Below are 22,399 nucleotides of genomic sequence, written 5' to 3'. Positions count from 1 at the left end.
GTAACAGAACAGAAGCCTCCTTTTATCCTTCTCCCCCCACAGCCCACAAACTCAGCCTCCCTCTGCTCCAGTGACAGAGATGAGGGAAGATGGAGAGAAATCTCAGAGCTGGTGAGACTGTAAACAGTCAACAGGAGGAAGGTGGCCAAAGGGTAGGCTGGAAACTGCAAAAGTTTTGAGTTGTTTCTGCAGAGGGTATTTAAAAATCTCCAACTCCTTCTGTGAGATACGATAGCCTGAGATATTTAATTTGTAAAATTAATGTCTCAAATATGCAAACACAAAGACACAAATCACCTCCTTTATTAAAATCAATAACATGAATACAAAAACAACATATTCCTTGATCTGTGGTTGACATACTCTGTTATTCTGTTCTTTAATCAAATGTGTGATCAACCAAGCTGTTTACTCTTAATTCTTCATCTATGCCCCCAAAACTGAGAGGTGTTTTTTTTTAAAAGAAAGAAAGAAAAAGATGCAGAGGTAATCTTCTCAGGGTTGTTGCCACAGTCACACATCACTTGCTTGCAGACCACTTTGGATCATGCAGTGAGGTCATCATTGTGCGTCATGAGAGGCAGCTGCCACCACCCTGCGACACTTCCTTCTCCTTGCCTTCTCCTTCAGTATTGTGATGTCATCACACCCAGCATTTCCAGGGCCCTGATCCATTTCCTTGACTGTTGCTTGTTAATGGCAGCCAGAGAAACACTGAGTGTGATTGCCACTGCTTTATGAGTATTATCATTATTAATAATAATATTTATATATTGCTTTTCAACATAAAAGAAATCTGTAAAACCTAATAAAGGAACAATATGAGAGCAATTAAGACCAGTCAAACAAACCATTAAGCAATTAAAACAAAGCATGTAAAATCCAGGGATTCTGCGTAAAACAAAAGCCTTTCACACCATCTGTGTGCATGGTGCTGTACAAATAACAAGTTTGAAAGGACTCAGCCCCAAAGGACTTAAAATCTAAAAGAGACTCAGGGAAGCAGCAGGTGAAGGGGGCAAATGGAGACGTGAGGAGGCAAGGGAAGAATATGTGATTGCATCAATTAAATGTTCTTTAGCTTAGGGCCTGGGCAGCGGGAGATCCAAAGACTTTGTGGGAAATGTGAGGTTTGGACTTGAAGCAAACAGGACTGATGGTCACACAGAGGCGTTATGGGAGGTGATTCCAGGCATGGGCAGCAGCAAGAGAAAGTGGGTAGAGTCCATTCAGGGTGCAGGAGACCCTTGGACGACTGAGCATGGTAGAGTTGGTTGGGCGAAGATCACAGGAAAGGGCCTTCTAAACTAAGTTCGTGAAATCCCACCTAAAAGAGAGTAGAAATGGGGGTTGGAGGAGCCCTCTGGAATGTGTGCTTATGCTTTGAGATCTTCAGACAAAGGGTGGTATACAAATTTAATAAATAATAACCAGGGGGCCACAGCAAGCAAGGCCCTGTTCCTGGCATCCAGCAATCAGATCTAACCTGGCAGCAGCTCCAGTACTCAGGAAGGCTCAATTGCCCTGGTGACCTTTTCTACTACTCAATGGCGTCTTCCCTATATCATCTACTTTGGGCTACAGATTCATAGAGAGATACATTGGTTTATCAAAGGTCGGAGCAGCAATATGTAACCGGAGTAACAATCACACAATGACAACATGGCGAAAGTGAGTGAGTTGTAAGTTGATGGCAGCCACAAGTGTCCCATCCCTGCATTCTGCCCGTATCTCATTTGAGCCTGTGCATGCTACCAACCAGAGATAACAGCTGTGCCTGTTCGCTCCATATTTCAGCAGTATCCCATCATGATACTGCTGGGGTTAACATTTGACATTTTGCTAGAGTGAGCTACCACTGTAGAGAGGCATCAGTGTTTAGCCTCCCTCCCCAGGGTTTCTAGAAGTGGGTGAATGCATCAGAAATTTGAGTGGGTGGGTAAATGCATTGAGTCCCTTGGGCACACAGAGATGAAGTGCATGGGCATGAAAGCTAAGGTGCCATGTAGGGCACAGCCTGCCATTTTAACACATACCACAGTTCCCAAGGATAGCATATTGTCAACCCCGTTTTTCACATCTAGGGAGCTCATAGCTAAGAGGAAATTTGAGTAAAGATGTGATGGCCAGGGAGGGAGGAGATGCTTGTGGGAAAGACTCAACAGCATTTCCTCCCTATGAAATGGGGAGATGTGGGTATTTGGGGCAGAGGTGATTGGGGTTTATATCTTGTGAGCAAGTTTCTGTTTCAGAAGGATGAATGAAATAAGTTTTAAAAGAAGTGACTTGAGCTAATATTGTTACTCAGCCAATTCACACTGCCTGCAAACCTGTTGGTTCCAAGCTTCATAGGTGGTAATGTTAGTGATGACAGCATCGCTACCATGTTGGATTTGGCAGCTAAGCAATCAACACTCTTTGGTGTTAGAAATGTACTTTCAGAAGTTGCAGAACATAGGCCATCTTGATGTGTTTCGGTCCAGAAAGGCAGTCTGGGAGTCTGGCAAGCATATTGCTCCTACAACAGGGATGGGGAACCTGTGCCCTCTAGATCTCATTGACTCCAACCCATATCAGCCCCGGCCACCCAAGCCAATCTTCAGGGATCATGAGACTGTATTCGAAGGGTGTGGAAGCTCCATCCCAAAGGCCAGATTTGGCCCACCAGAGGTCTCTGTTTGCCTTGCAAGGCCATGTCCCTCCAAACCATGCCCACTTGCTCCACATTTGATGATGTACGTGATGTCAGGTGTGGGGCAAATACTGATGTGGCTGAAATGGAGCAACTGTGAGCTCCAGGATTGTTCCTTTGCTGCTGGAGCAAGGAACTCTCCCACTGCTCATCTGTCGGCTTTCAGAGGTTCAAAGAGCAGCTCAGAGCTGTTTGCAAAAGGGCTTTCAAAAAGCCCCTACACTGCACTTTGAAGTTGCAGCAATCTGAACTTCAACACACAGCATCATCTGATGTTGTAGTGACACTAGGTGATTGACAGGTGTGTAGCCCTACCCATGTGTCAAATTTGCCCCCCCCCAGCCCACCCTAGGGTTGGGGGATATAAGGGTCTGGCATGCTGACTAGAAAACATTTGCAAAGGTTGCTATAGGGCTTCATCTCTTGGCTTGCACAAATCTTTTAGAGCAGGGAGTCTGTCCCATCAATCTTGGCCAGTGTGGGCAATGGCTAAGGATGATGGAAAAGGTACAGGTGCCTCCCCACATATGCGCATTTGACCCGTGAGTGACCACATATATATGCGGGGCTGGGAAATAATTGAATCAATTTAAACTGCAAAAAAAGGCACACAAAAAGGGCGAAAATGGCCAAAGAACAGTGAGAAAGCTGCAAAAATGGAGCAAAAAGAGCAATCCCAAGGACTTTGGGGTGCCAATATATTTCTGAATCACAGCCAGGCACTCCGGGGTACCACCCCCCATTGCTGTTGCCACATCATCAGCGATGAGGAAGACTGAGAGCCACCATTGCCACCATTCATGCCAGTCTGCTAAGTGCTGCTGGTTTTTCAAGGGTTCCCAGTGGTTTTGAGGGTGTTTGCAGGCTTTTCGGATTATGTTCACCACTACACGTGATTTCACAAATATGTGCGGTAGCCGGGAACGTAACATAACCCCCGTGTAAGTGGGGAGATGCCTATATGTGCAGATGAAACACAGAAGGTTATAACTGCCCCCTTGCCAAACTATGAAAGCTCACAAACGAAAGAAGTAGTTGTTCCCTTGCCCCTTTGGGGGCTGGCTCAGACCTTGCCAGTCTGCGATGCTGCTTAAGGCCTCACCCTCTCCTGTTGCACATTAAATGCCTTGTCTGCCTGTTCCCAATCTGACCATCACCCTTCTTAAACTATTCCCCCACAACGAGAGCCAGGCGCAATTGTGAAGGAGCTCTGGAAAGTCAAATTTTGAAAAGAAGATTGGGGGGGGGGGGAGAGAGAGAAGAGCAAGGGCGGGTGTCAGATAACACTGAACTCAGCACCCAGAGCTCAAAGTGCTGAATTGCCTTCTCTCTCTCTCTCTCTCTTCTCCCAAGTACATTTTCCTCCTCTAATAGCTTCATGTTTCCCTTTGCTCAGCTGTCACAGCTCACGTCCCCTTCAAAGACTCTGCTTTGAAACACAACATTATTTATTGAACAGACAATTTGCCGGGGATGGGAGGAAGTGGGGAGAAAGAGGTATCCCTGCCCAGCCCTGCAGATGACCCTTGATCCCTGGACACCCATAAACCAACAGGCAGTTGGCCTTTCCTTCTGGTTTCCCCCAAAACCCCTGGCACAAAACTGCTCAAAACATCTCTCATTTCCTTGCAGCGTCCCTGGGTTCCCTGCATTTTCGCGATTTGCCGACAACAATGTGCAGCAGCAGCAGTTGCTGAAGATTGCTGCAGCGCCCAACAAATCCTGGAATGCCACTGTTAACTCCAACTCAGGGCAAGCCCAAGGCATTTTGCTGCTTGAGGCAAAAGATGAGGGGCCCCTCTCACCCATTCCATGCTCGGAAGCCGACCAGACTGGTTGTTGAATCTCAGTGGATGAGACAACGTCCTCCAGAATATCTCAGGGCAAAAGACTTGCTTAGGGGGCACAGGGCAGGCTGTGTGTGACACATAGCTTTGCCATCCCAGCAACTCACCGCTGACCCCAACACCTATATCTGCTGCTAGAGGCTGCCACCACATCCTGCCTAATAGTAGAGCTGGCCCTGGCTCCCACTCTCCCTTAGTGACCAGGAACAGCAGGAGTTACTAAGAATTTAACTGGCCTGGGTCATAGGCTCCCAACATGAATGAGCATAAATGTATGGCAGGCCTGTGGATGGGTGGGTCTAGTAGGCAGGTGCCCTGGAAGCAAAGGTTTTTTTTTTTTTTCAAAAAAGGAAGAGGGAAGGGGCAAGAGACCTGGGGCCTGGCACAAGAGACCTGGGACTTCCCTTTGGGCCAGCCCCTAATAATTAACGCCCCTGCCTTGTGTAGTATACATCCCCTGGATCGCAGTCCCAATAATTCACTGTCCTTACTTTGGATACTTCCAGGCAACCTGTTTCCTTGAGCATTCGTCCTGATTTGTTCCTGGGGAGGTTAGATGACATTGTACCAAAGCAAGGACTCAGCTACATTAGTTAAAAAACAAAAGTGTTTTGAATGCATTATAAACATGTAACACCAGATGGCGCAGGAGAGCAAAACAAAATTCTAAGTGCTTTTCCATAGCACTTTTTTTTCTTTTGTATTTAATTTATGACTTATTTATAGTGTCCCCCCCCCCCCGGGTGTAGATCCACCCCAAGTGTTATCCCTCACTTTCCAATGCATTTCCCCATCACTTATTGCAAAAAGTCCAATCTTTTGGAGAAGCCGGTTTGCTGCACAAGAACTCCAAACCAACCTGAATTTGTCAGCACATAATTGAATCCCACCTGAAAATAGTGATAGCCTGAAAGTGCCCGCTTTTGAGAAAGTCTTGTTAAAATGTGTTAGTCCAAGTTGTGAGTGTTGTCGTTCTTCAGAATTCAGTTGTCTGTCTGTCTGTCTGTCTGTCTGCCTGCCTCTCTCTCTCTCTCTCTCTCTCTCTCTCTCTCTCTCTCTCTCGGTGCCTAGAAGTTAGATCTCTGAGCAAGGAAAAGGTGAGTCTTGCTACCTCTAGTGCACATGTGCACAAATGCTTGTGCATGAACACTAAGGCATAACGCAGTGTACACAACAGCAGTTTCAAATGCTAGTAAGGCTTTGAAACTTCTGTTAACAGATGGTAGGACAACTCTACACACACACCCAGCATAAAACACCTTGGTTTTGAAAAGTGGGAAATGACATGTTACTGCACACAGCAAATAGAGCCTTTGGCAATATATGGGTGCAATAGGCAGGGTGAGCATGTGTCACAATAATAATCCCTTGTGTGCATTAAATGTTTCCCTATTTTTGTATGTGAAATTATGGAGGGGACAACTAGCAAATTTATGTCACAAACACAGCTGTCAGTCTGGGTGATAACAACTTCTGAATACTCTTCAACCTCTGATATACTTGTTCAAAAGCAGGGTTTGATTATCTCGCTCACCCTCTTAACTATAGCTCTGAACTGAAGTGGGAGCAGAGCATCTTGGCTTGCTGTGTGCATTGTACCCAAGAGCCATTGTGAGCTAAGGGCGTCCACCCAGGGCTGTGGCACAGCAACCCTCAGCCCCCTTCTGGTTTTGAGCTTGTTTTCTTCCCTGCCCCTAGGGGCAGATGGCTCTTTTAATTTTGGTTTCTCTGAGTTACTCGGTTTTCCAGTCTTAGGTTTGGTTCACTGCCCTTGCAGATCCGTTTGTAATTTTTTTGGAAAGTCCTCATGACAATTTGTCATTATTTTAATGCACAGTTCTCCTACTATATACATTTTTTTTACAAGCAATTTGCACACAATTTTGTATGTTGTTTTCACAAATATGGTGTGTTGTTGTTGTTTTGCATTCTTTAGTACACGCTTTTTGTTTGGAAAACTGCCTTGCAGAATTTGGAGACTTCCAAAAGGTAACTGGTTTTTTTTGTTTTGTTTGCATATTGTTTTAGGAAGGTGCGAATCACCAAATCGAATTTCTGCCCTGTCTGCCTCCTCCTGCCTCAATTCTAAGCTTAGAGCCATAAAGATGAATAGGTGCTTTCTGCCAGAATTCACACTGCGTTTCCCAGACATATAGCGTAAGGTCAGCTACACTACCTTGTCCCGTGTGTGTGTGTTAGCAACAAGCAAATTTTGGATGGCCACTGAGGCCACCAAAGCTGTATCAGCCCTTGCTCAAGAGGTAAAGGAGATTCAGACCTGGTCTAAATATAATAAGCAAAATAAGCTGGCGAACGAAGTGATGAAAAAACTCGAGGTGTTAGTGTGGATTGTACCAATTCAGCTGGGGAATCCAGTTTTTTAATTCTCCTCCAGTGCTTTTCTTCTTGGGGGGGGGGTGCAGGGGTACGCATACCCCTAAACATTTTGTGAATCTAAGTTTGGCCTCATTGAGGGGCAGTATTTCAATACGAGTAGGAAAATAAGAGTACCCCTAAACATTTTTTTAGAAAAAAAGCACTGTTCTCCCCTATGCATGAAACCTCCTACAGTAGAAAAAATGGCATGATTGGGAGAGGGCTGAGCTTGAATCCTCCTCTCTGAAGTATTTTTTAATTTTATTTCTTGCTTGCAGGGATTAAAATTATTTTCTGAGGTTCTTCTTCTTGTTGTTTTCACCATACCTAAACAATAACAATTAAACGAGAAGCTGGCTTGCAGGTTCTCTGCATGCGGTGCTCAGAAGTGCTTTCCCACTCAGTCTGAAGTGGTCCATGTTCATCCCATTATCTCTCCACCGCATCGTTCTGTGGGGTGTGCAGAGCAGGTCTCAAGGGGCTGGGAATAGAAAGAGAGTCAACAGCACTTGTTGGCAGCAAGGGGGTGGCTTTTGAGTCCTTGTTCTTTCATCCCAACACCAGTTTAAACTGCAAAGCTTTCTCTGCTGTTCCCTAGAGGAACAAAGCATCCTTCGAATGAATCAAGAGCGTCAGCAGGAGAGTGAGAGTACTGGCCCTGTTTAGAGACCCTTCTGGACTTCAGCCCTAAAGTCCTGCATTGACGGTAACCAATGCAAGAGCCTATGATGGATGTAACTCAGGCGGTAGAGCTTGAGACTCAAGGTTGTGGGTTCAAGCCTCATGATGGGCAAAAAGATTCCTGCATTGCTGGGGGTTGGACTCAATGACCCCTGTGGTCCTTTCCAAATCTACCGTTCTATGATTTTATTATTCTAAGAGAGCGTGTGGCTGTGTAAACATGACATCTCACCAGAAGCTTCAGGACAGTCACATGTCAGAGATCTTCTCCATGTGGTAGAGTTAGCTGGAGACTCTGCGCTGCAGAGAGCAGGGCGAGAGCTTCATCAAGGCAGCACAATGTCTGTATTTTGGTGAGAAAGTAAACACGGATGACTGCCTAGGCAATACCTAAATCCAGGTGATTATTAGCTATCAACTAGGCTTTATGACGTTGGATGCGGGTGGTGCTGTGGGTTAAACCACAGAGCCTAGGGCTTGCCAATCGGAAGGTCGACAGTTCGAATCCCTGCGACGGGGTGAGCCTCCCGTTGCTCGGTCCCTGCTCCTGCCCACCTAGCAGTTCGAAAGCACATCAAAGTGCAAGTAGATAAATAGGTACCGCTCCAGCTGGAAGGTAAACAGTGTTTCCGTGTGCTGCTCTGGTTCGCCAGAAGCGGCTTAGTCATGCTGGGCACTGTACACCGTCTCCCTTGGCCAGTAAAGTGAGATGAGCGCCACAACCCCTGAGTAGGTCACAACTGGACCTAATGGTCAGGGGTCCCTTTACCTAGGCTTTATGACAGAGGTGGAGAGGTGATCCTCATGTCCCCTCCATCCTCTGTGGCTTTTCTTTGATAGGTGAGCAGAACCGCCCACCTGTCAATCACCTGGTGTCAGAATGACACTAGATGATGTGTTTTGCTTTGCAGCATGGTTTGAAATCAGACCACAGCAGGCAAAGGACTTCAAGGGCAGAGGGAGGAGATGGCAGATGGGACAGTCTTGCAGCGTTTGGGCAGCGAACTGAAGCGAGTGACTGTTTGGTCCCTACCAACTCTCCACATTGGCAACTCTCCAGAACTGATCAGGTGAGGGGGGAAAGGAGCTTGCTTTTTAGGACCACTATCCTCATTGCCAGGTTGGCAGGAGCTGGGACCAAACAAAGTGCAAGTAGATAAATAGGTAAACGGCATTTCCGTGTGCTGCTCTGGTTTCGCCAGAAGCGGCTTAGTCATGCTGGCCACATGACCCAGAAAAACTGTCTGCGGACAAACGCCGGCTCCCTCAGCCAGTAAAGCGCGATGAGCACTGCAACCCCAGAGTTGTTCACAACTGGACTTAATCACTGCCTCAGCCACCCTTCTAATACAATGTCCGGGGCAGCAGCCCCTACCACTAGGCAAAGTGAGGCAACCTCATCAGGTGACAATGCTGGCTGTTTCTCATGACTCATCCTGACAGAGCTGTGTATGGCACATGGCTTGATCCGGCCTCTCAAACAAGCCAGCTTCCCCATGTGTGGTCAGAGGTGGTTTTAGGGTACTGTGACCAGTTTGGCTGGACCATGTGCTGTGCTGCAAGCGGCGCCACAGCAATGCTGTAGAATGGAGCGCAAGAGGCAGGGGGCAGCAAATTTTAGCATCGCATGGGGCGCCACTGAAATTGGAGAGCCCAAAGTCTGCCACTGGAGTTTCTATTTCATTGATGGTCAGATGAAACAGCCAGCCCACTCGGCTTTGCCTCAGGCAGCAACATGCTTTGGGCTAGCCCTGACAATGTCTGCTGCGTGTCACAGTGTTTTTACTTTGCATTAGTGGGTGGGGAATCTGGCTTTTTGTTAAGAACATAAGAGCCGCGCTGGATCAGGCCAGTGGCCAATCTAGTCCGTCATCTTGTTCTTGCAGATGCCTATGGGAAGCCCCAAAGCAAGACCTGGGCACAACCGTTTAAATCAGGCATAGGCAAACTCGACACTCCATATGTTTTTGGGACTACAATTCCCATCATCCCTGACCACTGGTCCTGTTAGCTAGGGATGGTGGGGGTTGTAGGCCAAAAACATCTGGAGGGCCAAGTTTGCCTATGCCTGGTTTAAATACACCTCAGCATCTGTTTCTGAGGTCTAGTTCTCTGTGAGGGACAGGGAGCCCGTGGTGCTGCAGTTGTTGTACTCCAACTCCCATCAGCCCCAGGCAGCATGGCCAAAGGTCAGGGGTGATGGGAGTTGTATTTCAGCAAGATCTGGAGGGCCACAGCTTCCCCAAGCATCCTTTGGAGGCTAGAGGGTGACCTTACTCATGTATGTTGTGGGGTCCATACACTGGGGTGAAGCTTTATCATCAGCCGAAGGGCTTCCTTCCTTCATGGACAACCTTCTGCATGTCAAGAGATGGGCGTGGCCAAAGGCTGCCATGGGCAGAGCAAGCGACATGACTCTCGTTTTTGTACCATCGGCTCCATTCCACCCATGAAAACTCCAGAGGTTTCTAAACAGGCACAAATCTTTACATCAGCCATCCAGGCAAACAAGACGCATAATCAAAGTATCAAGGCCACAAGCCAACCAGCCAAAAGCATGCACTGAAGGTGCAGAGTGAGGCCCAGGGAGAGTTCTGAGGGCCTAATGATGAATGGAGGGCCACATTTGCCCCCACCCCAGATCTAAGGTTCCTTACCTGTGTTGCAAAACCTATCAGTCCTGCTGGCTCCCTCCCGTTGCCTCTGGGATCTCAGTGCCCCTGATTATTAGCTGCTTCTCCCTCCCTCCCTCCCTCCCTCCTGCTGCTAGCTGGATGCCACAGCCAACCAGGTAACCCAGCCCCTTCTCCCCCTATGCTTGGGCTGAGTTTTAGGGCTTTCCAAAAGGCATTTTCCTTCAAGTGCATCAGTCATAGCAGCAAAAGAGGGGGGGAATGCTTCGCTCTCCTTGTGACTCCTAGCCTCTGCCCCTCTCTCTTGGTTCACCACATTGCTTACCTCTCCTGCTCTCATTTATTCCATGTATAACACTGTGCATATGATGTGTCCTGTTGGACAAGATTAAGCAGACCTTGTCTGATTCAAGGCTGAGATGGGGGACCAGAGCTCCCTCTGCTGGCGATGACCCACACTGGTTCATTTTACTCCTGGGAAATGTTGCTCAGGGATACAGAGAGAGTGCCAGAAGGTTTGAAGGGTGAGGCTCTTGTTGGGGGGCTGCATGTGCACAAATGCAAAGGGAACCCCAATGAGCCTGCCAGCAGCTCTGGTGCTCAATGGGATCGTGAGAAGGGGGAAACTAGCAGGTGAACACACCAGGGTTTTGTTTTTTAAAAATAAATCAACAGCACTTGGAGAAAGGAGACCCACATCCTTGCTCCTTTAGCAGTCTGCTTTCCTCTGCAGCCCCTATCCCAGTAGGCAGCCCTGTCCATTGACATCTCTAAATTGCCCCCCCTTGTCAGATGCATGAGACTATCGGAGTTCCCAGGCTGTAGTATGAGGAAGGACCACCAGTGGCCCATGAGCTTCCTTCAAGTGGTCCATGGCATGTTGGTAAAAAATGGCAGTGGCTGTGAGTGGTGGGTGCAGGGACCTTTCCTGTGTTCTCAGAACCCAGCAGTCTGGCCTGCCTGGAAGGCGAAAGGGACAGAGCCAATGGAATAGCTCAGTCGGTAGAGCAGAATAATCTTAATCTCAGGGTCAAGGGTTCAAGACCTGCATTGGGCAAAATATTGCTGCATTGCAGGGGCTAGATGACACCCCCACCCCCACCCCTGCTGATCCCTTCCAACTTTTACAGTTCTATGATTCCATGAAAGGAGTGGAGAGGATTATCATCGCAAAAGACAGAGCGACAGGAAGAGAGAGGAGGCAAATTTAAAAGTGTGGTAAAGGTCTACGGAATTTAACACCAGTGGAAATCTGCTTATGTATTGGAATGGTTTTTACATACTTTTTAAATTGTTTTATCACTTGTGGTTTGCTGCCCTGAGCTCCTTTGGGAGTAAGGGTGGGGTGGGGTATAAATTAAATAAATAATGATTTAAAATGTAATACAATATAGAAAAAATAAAAGAAGTGTTAAAAGTGGCTGGGGAAACCCAGCCAGATGGGTGGGGTATAAATAATAGTAGTAGTAGTAGTAATTAAAATACAAATCATAGAGCATCTACCACAGCTCATTCTAAATTATCGCTATGGGCCAAAAAAAAGCATTAAGTGGTCCACCAACACGCTCTGCAGTTTTCAAGTGGTCTGCTGCAGAAAATGAAGAGGTAACTAACCTAAGTGGCCTAAGTGTGCTGAGTCGAGGACTTTCAATGATGATTGAATTATTCTCTCATGCTCTCCAGCTATCTTCACAGGTACTTTGCAATTAAAAAGTATGGTGTTTACCCTATCCACTCTTATGTGTTTTTATGGGCAAAAAATAAAATAAAAATCCCCATTAATGACAATGAAAGATATGCCAGACCACTTTGGTCCATCTAAACCCAGCCATCTAAACTGGCAGTGTCTCTCCAGCCAAGGTCTTTCCCCATATTGGCTTACCTTGACATTTCTTTTTTTAAAAAAACAACAACAGGGGATGGTGGGAGTTGAACCCAGGACATTCTCCATGGAAACTATGTGCTCTTACCACAGAGCTACGGGAACAAGAAAGAGAACATTTAAAGCTGCCAGGCGGTTGATCCCTCTAGCCCAATGTTGTCCTACTACAACCAGCATGGTGTCCTGTGTAGTAGTCTATCTGTTAAATATTCTGTCTTGGCTGGGGGACTGCATGCTGAGCTTCCTGCATTTCAGGGGGTTGGACTAGATGACCCCCAGCCCCAGGGATCCCTTCCAACTCTAGGATTCTAGGATTCCAGGCCTTGCTAATAGTCATCCTTCGCCATCTGGTGGCCATGTGTCCTCACTGCGCTTGGAAGGAACTCATCTGCTATCATCTGTTATGCACACTCTGCTCATTCCAAGGACCAGCAGTCCTTGCAATCCCTGTAAGGCTACATAACCCCAGCCAGGGTTTCAGCCCCTGCTGTCCACACACGCCCTTGTGAGTGGTAGCAATACACACTCAGCTTCCCATCGTTGGTGCTGCGGTATCCAGGGGCAGGGAGTGGCCAGCAGGGAAGAGATGGCTGAGGCTTTCTTTATCCAGGAGGACTTCTGGTTGTGCACTACGGGGTGCAACTGAGACTTCTGCTCAAGGGCACAAAGGCAGACATGACATTTGAGGGTAGTGAGGTTTTCCATAATTGTACTGCTATGCTCTGCCCAACCCACTTCCACCAAACTGTGAGGAGCTCCAGGATGCAGCAGATTCAGGTTTGTGTTTTTTTTGGTAGGAGGTAAACGGAGGCTTACTGACGTTTTTGTAATATTTGCATTTGTTTACAGGTTGAGCATAGGTAGAGGCATCTGGTTTAAGCCACACAAAGCCAAAGCCCTTCTGTTGGTTCTGCATCAGATGTCTACTAGGGAGACAGGGCCCCAGGGTTGCACTTGGAAATCTAAGCAAATGCAATGGTCACCGCATTATTCCATACAAGAAAAACCACTGGTGCTTAGTGCCTCCCCCTCAACCCCCCCCCCAGGAAAACAGCTACCTCCTTTCCAAAATAAAACAAATAAAACACAAATAGTAAAGTCACCACCCTGAGAAACAAGCAATCCAGCTCAAAGAGAAATAAGTTCAAACATTTCGGGTAAAAGATAAAAAATATATATTTGGGAGCTGCAAGGGATCTTGGCAGGCCCCAGGGGGGCACTTTAGGGTGACACAGAGTCCATATTGGGGACCCCAGTAATAGTGGGTATTATATACACATAGCTATAAGGGATCGGGGGGGGGTGTAAGGTGTAAGAGGAGTAGTACCTCTGGTGGGGGACATGTTATGCTCCTTCTGGGGCACTTTGTCCTTTCATCCCTACCTTGCACTGTGCCCTCACCTGCAGTTCTTGGAGCTGCCAGGATGTGACAGAGGCCACCCCTGGGAGTGTCTTTGACTGGCTAGCTAAGCCATGCGAGGGGACTTCCTCTGGTGTGAAGACAGGCTCCAGTGGAGCAGTGGCGTAGCGTGGGTTGTCAGCACCCGGGGCAAGGCAAGTAATTTGCGCCCCCTAACCCGTGGATTTGCGCCCCCTAACCCTAACCCCCAGATGTTGCGCCCGGTGCGGCCAGCCCCCCCTGCATGCTACGCCACTGCAGTGGAGTCAGCGGATGAGATCAATAGTGGGTCCGATGGTCAAGAAGGCAGTTTCTGCACATGCAGAAGTGAAGGGAAGATGGGGCTCCTCAATTTGGGAAAGGAGCCCATCTAGGAGAAGGAAAACTCTGGCCGTAAACCTCCGCTGCATTGTGGGACATCTTCAGTAGAAGAAAAGGCAAAAGAGTAAACCCTACACAGATCCAGAGTGGACTCCTTCAAACACGGTTGGGTGGCACCTTTTATGCCTCCTTGCAACAACTCCTGTTGCCAGACATATTGCTCTGCTTTCCCCTGGACCACGTCAGCGAGGCTGAGAGAGAGGTCTTGTCGTCTGGGCAGCCCAGGACTTCCATGCGCACTGCCCAGGCTTGTGCCCCGAGGAGCTCACTTTAGTGCTGCTTACCAGTGGCGTAGCATGGGTTGTCAGCACCCGGGGCAAGGCAAGTAATTTGCGCCCCCTAACCCGTGGATTTGTGCCCCCTAACCCGTGGATTTGCGCCCCCTAACCCCCAGATGTTGCGCCCGGTGTGGCCGGCCCCCCTGCACCCCCCACGCTACGCCACTGCTGCTTACATAGCAGTTTGACTTCACCCCCGGAGGTGCGCTCCATTGTCTCTTGAGGCAGACGGGTGCCAACAACAACATAATGGATCACCACACATTTTTGGATTCTCTCTGGGGGTGTAGCGCAGAGGGTTGTCACGGGGAGCTCCTGAAATCCACCACAACAACTCTGATGGCAGCTGCTGCAATCGCCACCGCCTCCCCTCCCTCCCACCATGGCTGTCCCCAAGCTAGAGAGAGGGAGCTGTTTTCAAGGCGCTTTGTTCCCCAACAGGAATGGGGTGCGGGTGGGGAGTGGAGTTGGCGGCAGTGGAGCAGCTGGCCAGGAGGAGGAAGAGGGGGCTGCAACAGATGCCAGCATTCAATACGCTGCTATACGGAGCTCAAAGCGCATTTGCAGTTCTGGGGGCCTCTTTTTGACTGACGTCTGTTATGTCATAGAGCTTCACTGATTACTTTAGGCTTGCATACATACCCCATCAGAAACACCCCCCACAAACAAAAAGAATATTTGGAACTGTGATAGGAAAACTACAGCTCCCAGGATTCTTTGGAGGTGGGATGTATGCTTTCAATTTCCTTTTAGTGCACGGTGTGTGGGCAGCCTAGGAGAGACTGCCCACAGAATGATCCAGAAGAGAGATGATCCACGAGGACTGAGAAAATACACACCTCAGTGTTTGGATTGAGAATTGTAGCAGAGCTGAAAAGCTGCAGTGGAGAATTCTAAACATCCTCCCCCAGTGTTCAATATATCACAAAATTCCTTTGTACCTTAAGCAATAGCCTAGGGGGGTTCTGAAACAGTTAAAGCATTCTAAAAACAATCGCAGTGAAAAACATCTAAAAGCAGTTACAGCTGAAAACATTCTAAATGCAATGACAGTAAATAGCATTCTTCTGTCCAACAATCACAGAGTTGCCCGGAACAATATTCTTGAACCACCAAATGCCTGGGTAAACAGGCTTGTTTTCCTATTCCTCCGGCTATTTAATAATGATGGATGCAGCCATGCACCTCACGAGGGAGGACATTCCACAACGAGGGGGGGCTACGGCTGAAAAGGCCCTGTTAGTGTGAGTTGCTGGCATTGTCAGCTGCCTCTTCAGACTCTCTGGGGCCTTCTGTACTCCTGCTTGAGCTGCTCTCCAGGGACTGCTCACTGTTGATGGGTAGGACCCCCATGCTCTCTTCTTGGGGTTCTTTGATGGGAAAAGAGAAGAAGGGAGTCTCTGTCAGCTCTGGGCTGTAAGCATCCTTTCCAACATGTAAGGCTGGGCCACTAGGGTGAGTGGAGTGCTGCCTCGCCAACTTCAGTGTGCACTCAGCCCATTTTCTTACTTGCAACCAGCTCAGAGGGTGGCCCTGGCTGCCAGCATCCTCCTTAAGCCACATTTATGCCCTACGTTTTAAGCACCATTATATTACTTTAACCCATGGGTAGGCAAACTAAGGCCCGGGGGCTGGATCAGGCCCAATCACCTTCTAAATCTGGCCCATGGACAGCACGAGAATCAGCATGTTTTTACATGAGTAGAATGTGTCCTTTATTTAAAATGCATCTCTGGGTTATTTGTGGGGCATAGGAATTTATTCTGTTTTTTCTTTTTTTCAAAATATAATCCGGCCCCCCACAAGGTCTGAGGGACAGTGGACTGGCCAACTGCTGAAAAAGTTTGCTGACCCTGCTTTAACCCATCATTCTTCCCTCAAAGAATCCTGGAAGCTGTAGTTTGTTATGGACACTAAGAAAAGTTAGGAGACACCCCACCCACCTTCCACTTGCAGAGCTACAGTTCCCAGAGTTTCCTGTGAAGTTAAAGGTAAAGGGACCCCTGACCATTAGGTCCAGTCGTGGCTGACTCTGGTGTTGCGGCGCTCATCTCACTTTATTGGGCAAGGGAGCCGCCGTACAGCTTCCGGGTCATGTGGCCAGCATGACTAAGCCGCTTCTGGCGAACCAGAGCAGCGCACGGAAACACCGTTTACCTTCCCGCCGGAGCGGTACCTATTTATCTACTTGCACTTTGATGTGCTTTCGAACTGCTAGGTGGGCAGGAGCAGGGACCGAGCAATGGACCCTGTCGTGGAGATTCGAACCGCTGACCTTCTGATCGGCAAGTCCTAGGCTCTGTGGTTTAACCCACAGCGCCACCCACGTCCCTTTTTTTCCTGTGAAGAGGGATTGCCTATTACTCCACTCTAGGAATTGGCCCAAGGGGCTCCAGGCATCACTGCTTTCCACCACTCCACAGATGAAAACAGCAGCATGCTTGTAGTATTATTTTGTTAAGATCTTCCTATTCACTTTTCTGGAAGGGGCAAATATTTTTGTATATCTTTTGCAGGGGGTGGAGCAGGGAATGGTACTCCTGGTGCCTGTTAAGTACCAGCTGTATGGATGCCCTCAAAGAAGGTGAGCTGAATAGCCAATTGAACAACAGTAACAAAACTTCCCAGGTTTCACAGGCTGCCTTTGTGTGATGCCTGGTCGCCAGGCCTGCCAAATCATCCCTGCCAAATTGCCAATTCAAGCTCAGCGTTTTGTACTGGGAAGCCTGACGGAGGCAAAATGGCTTTTTATTGACATGTGGCACTCAAACGTACAGACTGGCTGTCGGGTTTCAGGCACCATTAAGGAGAGCGGAGTGGACCGTAGCCAGATCTGACCCAGGAGCCGCCATCTGCCAGGAAGATCACCTGTACAGGACTTCAGGGAAATGAATGAGAAATACACAAGAACTTGGCAAAATTATGCTTCCCCCCCCCCTCCTGCATTTCCAGTTCATTTATGTGGGGCTTGCCCTAGAGATCTTCCTAGTGCATCCCACTGGGTGGTGTAGGCTTTTACTCCTTACACGCTGGCCAGACTTGCACCCCAGAGAGGTCACTTCGGTGCCGCAAACACAGAAGTTTGGCTTCACCCTGGAGCCACACTCCATTGTCTCTTGAGACAGACAGATGCCAACAGGCTTTTCCTTAGAAAGCAAAATAAAGTAGTTCAGAGCATCTGCTTTGTATGCAGAGGCTCCCAGGTGCAAACTCTGGTATCTGCAGATAGGAGTGGAAAATCTAGAAGACCAATGCTCTGACCAAGTGAAAAGCATCTTTTTATATTCCTATTTGAAATAAAGAGCGGTGGTCCCGGATTTTTAGGGGCGGGCAGCTGCAGTGCAGTGGCTGACCACCCGCTTTGCATGCAAAAGTTCCTGTGTTCAATTCTTTGGCATCTCCCTACATGACCTGAAAGGGACGCAGGTGGCACTGTGGGTTAAACCACAGAGCCTAGGATTTGCCAATCAGAAGGTCTGCGGTTCGAATCCCTGTGACGGAGTGAGCTCCCGTTGCTCAGTTCCTGCTCCTGCCAACCTATCAGTTCGAAAGTACGTCAAAGTGCAAGTAGATAAATAGGCACTGCTCCGGTGGGAAGGTAAACGGCGTTTCCATGTGCTGCTCTGGTTCGCCAGAAGTGGCTTAGTCATGCTGGCCACATGACCCGGAAGCTGTACGCCGGCTCCCTCGGCCAATAAAGCAAGATGAGCATTGCAACCCCAGAGTCTGTCACGACTGGACCTAATGGTCAGGGGTCCCTTTACCTTTACATGACCTGAGGTGGGAAGGAAAAAACAACATTCCTGGAAACTCTGGAGAGCTGCTGCCAGCCAGTGCAGACAGTACTGAGCTAAATGGACCTGTAGTCTGACTTTTATCAGGCACTATGGCTACCTGTCATGGATGCTTCAGTTGAGATTCCTGCATTGCAGGGGGTTGGACTAGATGGCCTTTGGTGGTCCTCTTCCAGCTCTATTATTCTATGATTCTATGTTCCAGCCAAGAAGCTCAAATGCCTCAGTCATCCCACAAGCCCAGCAACCTCACCATCTGCCACCCAGCCTCTCCTCCTTTCTCTGAAGACACCCTTACTTTTCCTGCGAGAGAAACTAGGTCAAGGAAAGATACCTCCTTTTGCAAATGACGTTTCGCACTTGTCACGGCTTGGGATCCTCATAGCAACAGCCGCCGTACTCTTGAGATGGCCTCCCCGCCCTCCGGCTCTCATCTCATCCGCACTTCCTGTATGCTCCAGCCGGGGGCAGCATTGTCTATCTGCCTGGATGTCTCCCATCCATGCGCATGTAGACGGAAGGAGATCAGATTGCTTGCAAACCCCCCTTTAAAAATAAAAATGCTTAACTATTTAACAAGCAATGCTTCGTGAAACAAAAACAACAACACACACACACACTCCACCAATGTTTTAAGCAGCACTTCAGCTTGTAGTACATTATACTTTCGGAATTGACCGAAAAATAACAACCGTTAGATGAAATAATAGTTAAAAATGATGTCCTTATGTTCTCCTCCATCATCATCATCGTGTGCCAGCTGTGGAAGGACGTGGTGGGGTCTCCTTGATCACAAGCCCCCCACAGTCGGCATCCTCTCTGTGTGTGTGTGTGTGTGTGTGTGTGTGTGTGTGTGTGTGTGTGTTACTTCATCACATCAGACAAACGTGTTACTTTGGACAATGATTGCCTGCATCAGTCCTGGTTAGAGCGCTGGGCTGGGGCGGCCCGGGTCCCATCCCTCCTTGGGTTCAGGGCTTGCCCGGTGACTTTGGGACAGTCAGTCTCCTCAGCCTTGCCTACCTCGCAAGGTTGCTGCGAGGATTAAATGGAGGCTGGTGGTTTCTATGTGTTCTGTCTGAGCTCCCTGGAGGTAGGATTGGATCAAAACGGAATGCCGCCCCTGCTCTCATAAAGGATAGAAAGAAAAGTGCAGGGGCTTAACTTCTGTGACCTGGTTCCTCTCCTACGGTAAAGGGAAGCACTCGGCATGACCTCAGAGGCACTCTTTCTTCTTCAAATATCCCTAGGGTGTGAAGGTATGGTAGCGGGTGTGGGGTCGGGAATGATTTCAAATATTTTCAGATTAAGCGCTGGCTGGATAGATGAGGCATTCATCATCATCATCATCATCATCATCATCATTCCACTCTTCACCCCAAGGTTTTGGTATCAGATGTGTCCGGGGTTAAATCTCACCCACCGCCCCAGCTGTCGTTCCCTTCTTAGATGCAAGAAGAATCAGTAGTAAAGCGTTCTGCACATGCTCAGAGGCACACTCTTGGTTTCACATATTATACAGACGAGCCCTTGCATTGGAAAAAAATGGTTCTGGGGCAAAGGCTTCAATCTCATCCGATGCAGCCTTAAAACGGGGTGTGTTGGGGGGCGAGCTCTCCGGCCACCCTCTGGCTGGCGTTCCTCCCCACCCGCGACCCTCCCTTTGCCCCACTCTCCCCAAAGCCCCGGGGAGCGTTGCTGCTCCTGCCGCCGCTGCCTCCGCGTGTGGTTATTGCTGTTTAGCATTCCATCACGCACTCGCTTCCCCCTAATCACTGCTAGGAAAGCGGTGCCTTTACCGGCAACTTCAGACCTGCCAGGAACAGCTAACGGCCCTGACTGCGCATGATTAGCTCATAAACACCACCCAAGCCAGGAAGAGCAGGGAAGAGAGAGGGAGAGAGCGCAGGGCCAGGACGCCTGGGTTCTCTGGCCAGGGAGCGAGGGGTCCAGAGCGCTGCTGTGTCAGGATGCCGAGGCTCTCTCACCAAGGGGGAGTGGCGAGTCGCGGCTGGCTCCGTGGCTCCATTGGGGCGGGTGCCTTAAGGGTGTGTGTGTGTGTGTGTGTGTGTGTGTGTGTGTGTGTGTGTGTGTGTGTTGGATTGCTGTAAAATAGAGATACATCTCTCCCCCCCCCCCCGCCGCACTCTTCCCTGCCCCCAGCCATTGATATTGGATGTACTGACTCCATTGTTTTCTACTGCACACACAACTGATCGGGGATGGACAAGAGATGTTGCAGCAGCAACCCGCACCTATTCTGCATCCCTGACGCAATGTGTATACTCATTAAGCTCACACTTCTGGGAGCTACTGTGAAAAGAAGGGAGAGTGCCAGTCGCTATAACCATTAAGAGGGATTTGCAAACGACGAAGGATGTAAAAATGATCATTGTACGTCAAGCATGCCACTTTTTGCAGACTCATTCAGCACTGCATGCACATCTACATATAAACACATCTGCGCATGGGTAACATTGCCCATACAGACCCCACGTGCTCCATAAGCACTCGCCAGAACGCCATCACACTATACATTCAAACCAGGATATGTACATATAACACCATGTGTGCAAACTGTGTACACCCCCCCCCCCGCAAAATGTACACAGACACTGTACTGATGCACACAATAATATTTGTGTGCATGCTCCTCATGTGTCAGATATAGGAATAGAAATAAACACACCCACATTGGGCATCATATATGAAGGCATTTTAATGCATGTGCACACACCAAAGGGACACACAAACATATGTACACCTTACACTGCAATAATATGCACAGACAAACCATAGCTATGCATTCGCAGTATTTACCCTTAAGGAATGATCTACGAATAAACGGATACAAGACAGCACAGATTTATGCATGTCTACTCAGAAGCAAGTAAATGTGCATAGGAATACAGCACTATGCACACACTCCAGGGCAAATCCACAAGCTCCATGCACATGCCAATTTTACACAAGCATCCACCTATACATATGGGAAGGTATACACCTGCATGTCTGCACCTGCCCAAAATGTGTATACTTGGTACTGGTGTTACAATGGTTCTGTAAAATCAAGAGGTACAGTACAATAGAAGTATATTAAATAAAACTAGCAAGTGACCCCCCCCCACCTATGTATTGCATTGATTTCTTTTTCACATTTGTCTCATATCAGGGTCAAGGTGGCAGACATGGGACCGTCGCGTCTACATCACAACAGCCCTACAAAGTAAGTTATGAAGAACAGAAGAAACTGGCTTGTATAGAGTTGACCAACCTAGCCCAAGCACACTGGCTGGCAGTGTAGGACTAGCAATGCGGTGTCCAGGGTTTCGAACACAGGTCTCTTCCAGCTGTACCTGGAGATGCCAGGGGTTGAATCTGGGACCTGCTCAATGGAATGCATGAGCTCAGCCACGGAGTTTCAGCCCCTTCCTAAGTTAGGCTCAAAACCAGCAACTAAACTAAGGATAATCTCCAAGGCTCATTCCAACCCAGGTATCTCCCTGGCCCAAGTCCACCACTATATGTGTAAGACTTGTAGCACTATAATCCTATATCCAAAATCCACAGGATCAAACATAATGTTGCTGCATAGTGAGCAAGCTTTGGAACATTCTCCAAACTCTTTCATCAGCCTAGATATTAGGCAGATAAAGGAACACAATACAGTCATACCTTGGTTGTCAAACGCCTTGGTACAGGTATGTTTTGGCTCCCGTACACCGCAAATCCGGTTTGCGAATGTTCTTTGGAAGACAAATGTCCACCGCGGCTTACGCGGCTTCTGATTGAGTGCAGGAAGCTCCTGCAACCAATCGGAAGCTGCGCCTTGGTTTTCGAACATTTTCAGAAGTCGAAGGGACTTTCAGAATGGATTCTGTTCAAGAACCAAGGTACGACTGTATCTGCAGGTTATAACAAACAATGTATGTGTAATGTATATGGAGCTTTAGGGGCAAATGAGCGCCAGCAGATTTATCCTCACACGAACCCTGTGAGGTAGGTTGGGTTGAGAAACAGCAACTGGCCCAATGTTACCACCTAGCCATCATAGCCATCATTGCAGCCGAGCTTGAATTCGCACCCTGGACTCCCCAGTCTCAATGAAACACCAGATCACCACACTGTAAAGTACCGTTTATGTTCATCTCCAGCTTCACTGCTGAACAGGAATATAAACCCAGGTCCTCATTCCATGCTCTTCCCAGAACACCACGCTGTAAAAGTAATAGTAGGTAAAAGGTAAAGGACCCCCGGACGGTTAAGTCCAGTCAAAGGTGACTATGGGGTTGTGGTGTTGATCTCGCTTTCAGGCCAAGAGAACCACTGTTTGTTCACAGACAGCTTTCCGGGTCATGTGGCCAACATGACTAAACTGCTCCTGGCGCAACGGGACACCATGACGAGTGCCAGAGCGCACAGAAACGCTGTTTCCC

General features: G+C 48.4%; 1 protein-coding gene and 1 long non-coding RNA gene across 2 annotated transcripts in view; one reads left to right on the top strand and one right to left on the bottom strand.

Moving 5' to 3' along the window:
- Positions 1-18,504, top strand: part of LOC308571567 — a 142,383-nt gene extending 123,879 nt beyond the window's left edge. The window contains exons 4-5 of the long non-coding RNA XR_014001524.1: positions 6,568-6,701; positions 18,169-18,504. This is a non-coding gene — a long non-coding RNA (uncharacterized lncRNA). The remainder of the gene's footprint in view (positions 1-6,567; positions 6,702-18,168) is intronic.
- The window catches only part of LOC308571539 (BAR/IMD domain-containing adapter protein 2-like), a 195,110-nt gene that overhangs the window by 87,123 nt on the left and 85,588 nt on the right, over positions 1-22,399 (bottom strand). The window lies entirely within an intron of this gene.

Source organism: Podarcis bocagei (genome assembly GCF_964188305.1).
Source record: "Podarcis bocagei genome assembly, chromosome: 13".
NCBI lineage: Eukaryota > Metazoa > Chordata > Lepidosauria > Squamata > Lacertidae > Podarcis > Podarcis bocagei.
The sequence above is the reverse complement of the archived record's forward strand: the minus strand, read 5'-3'. Positions and strand labels throughout refer to the sequence as shown.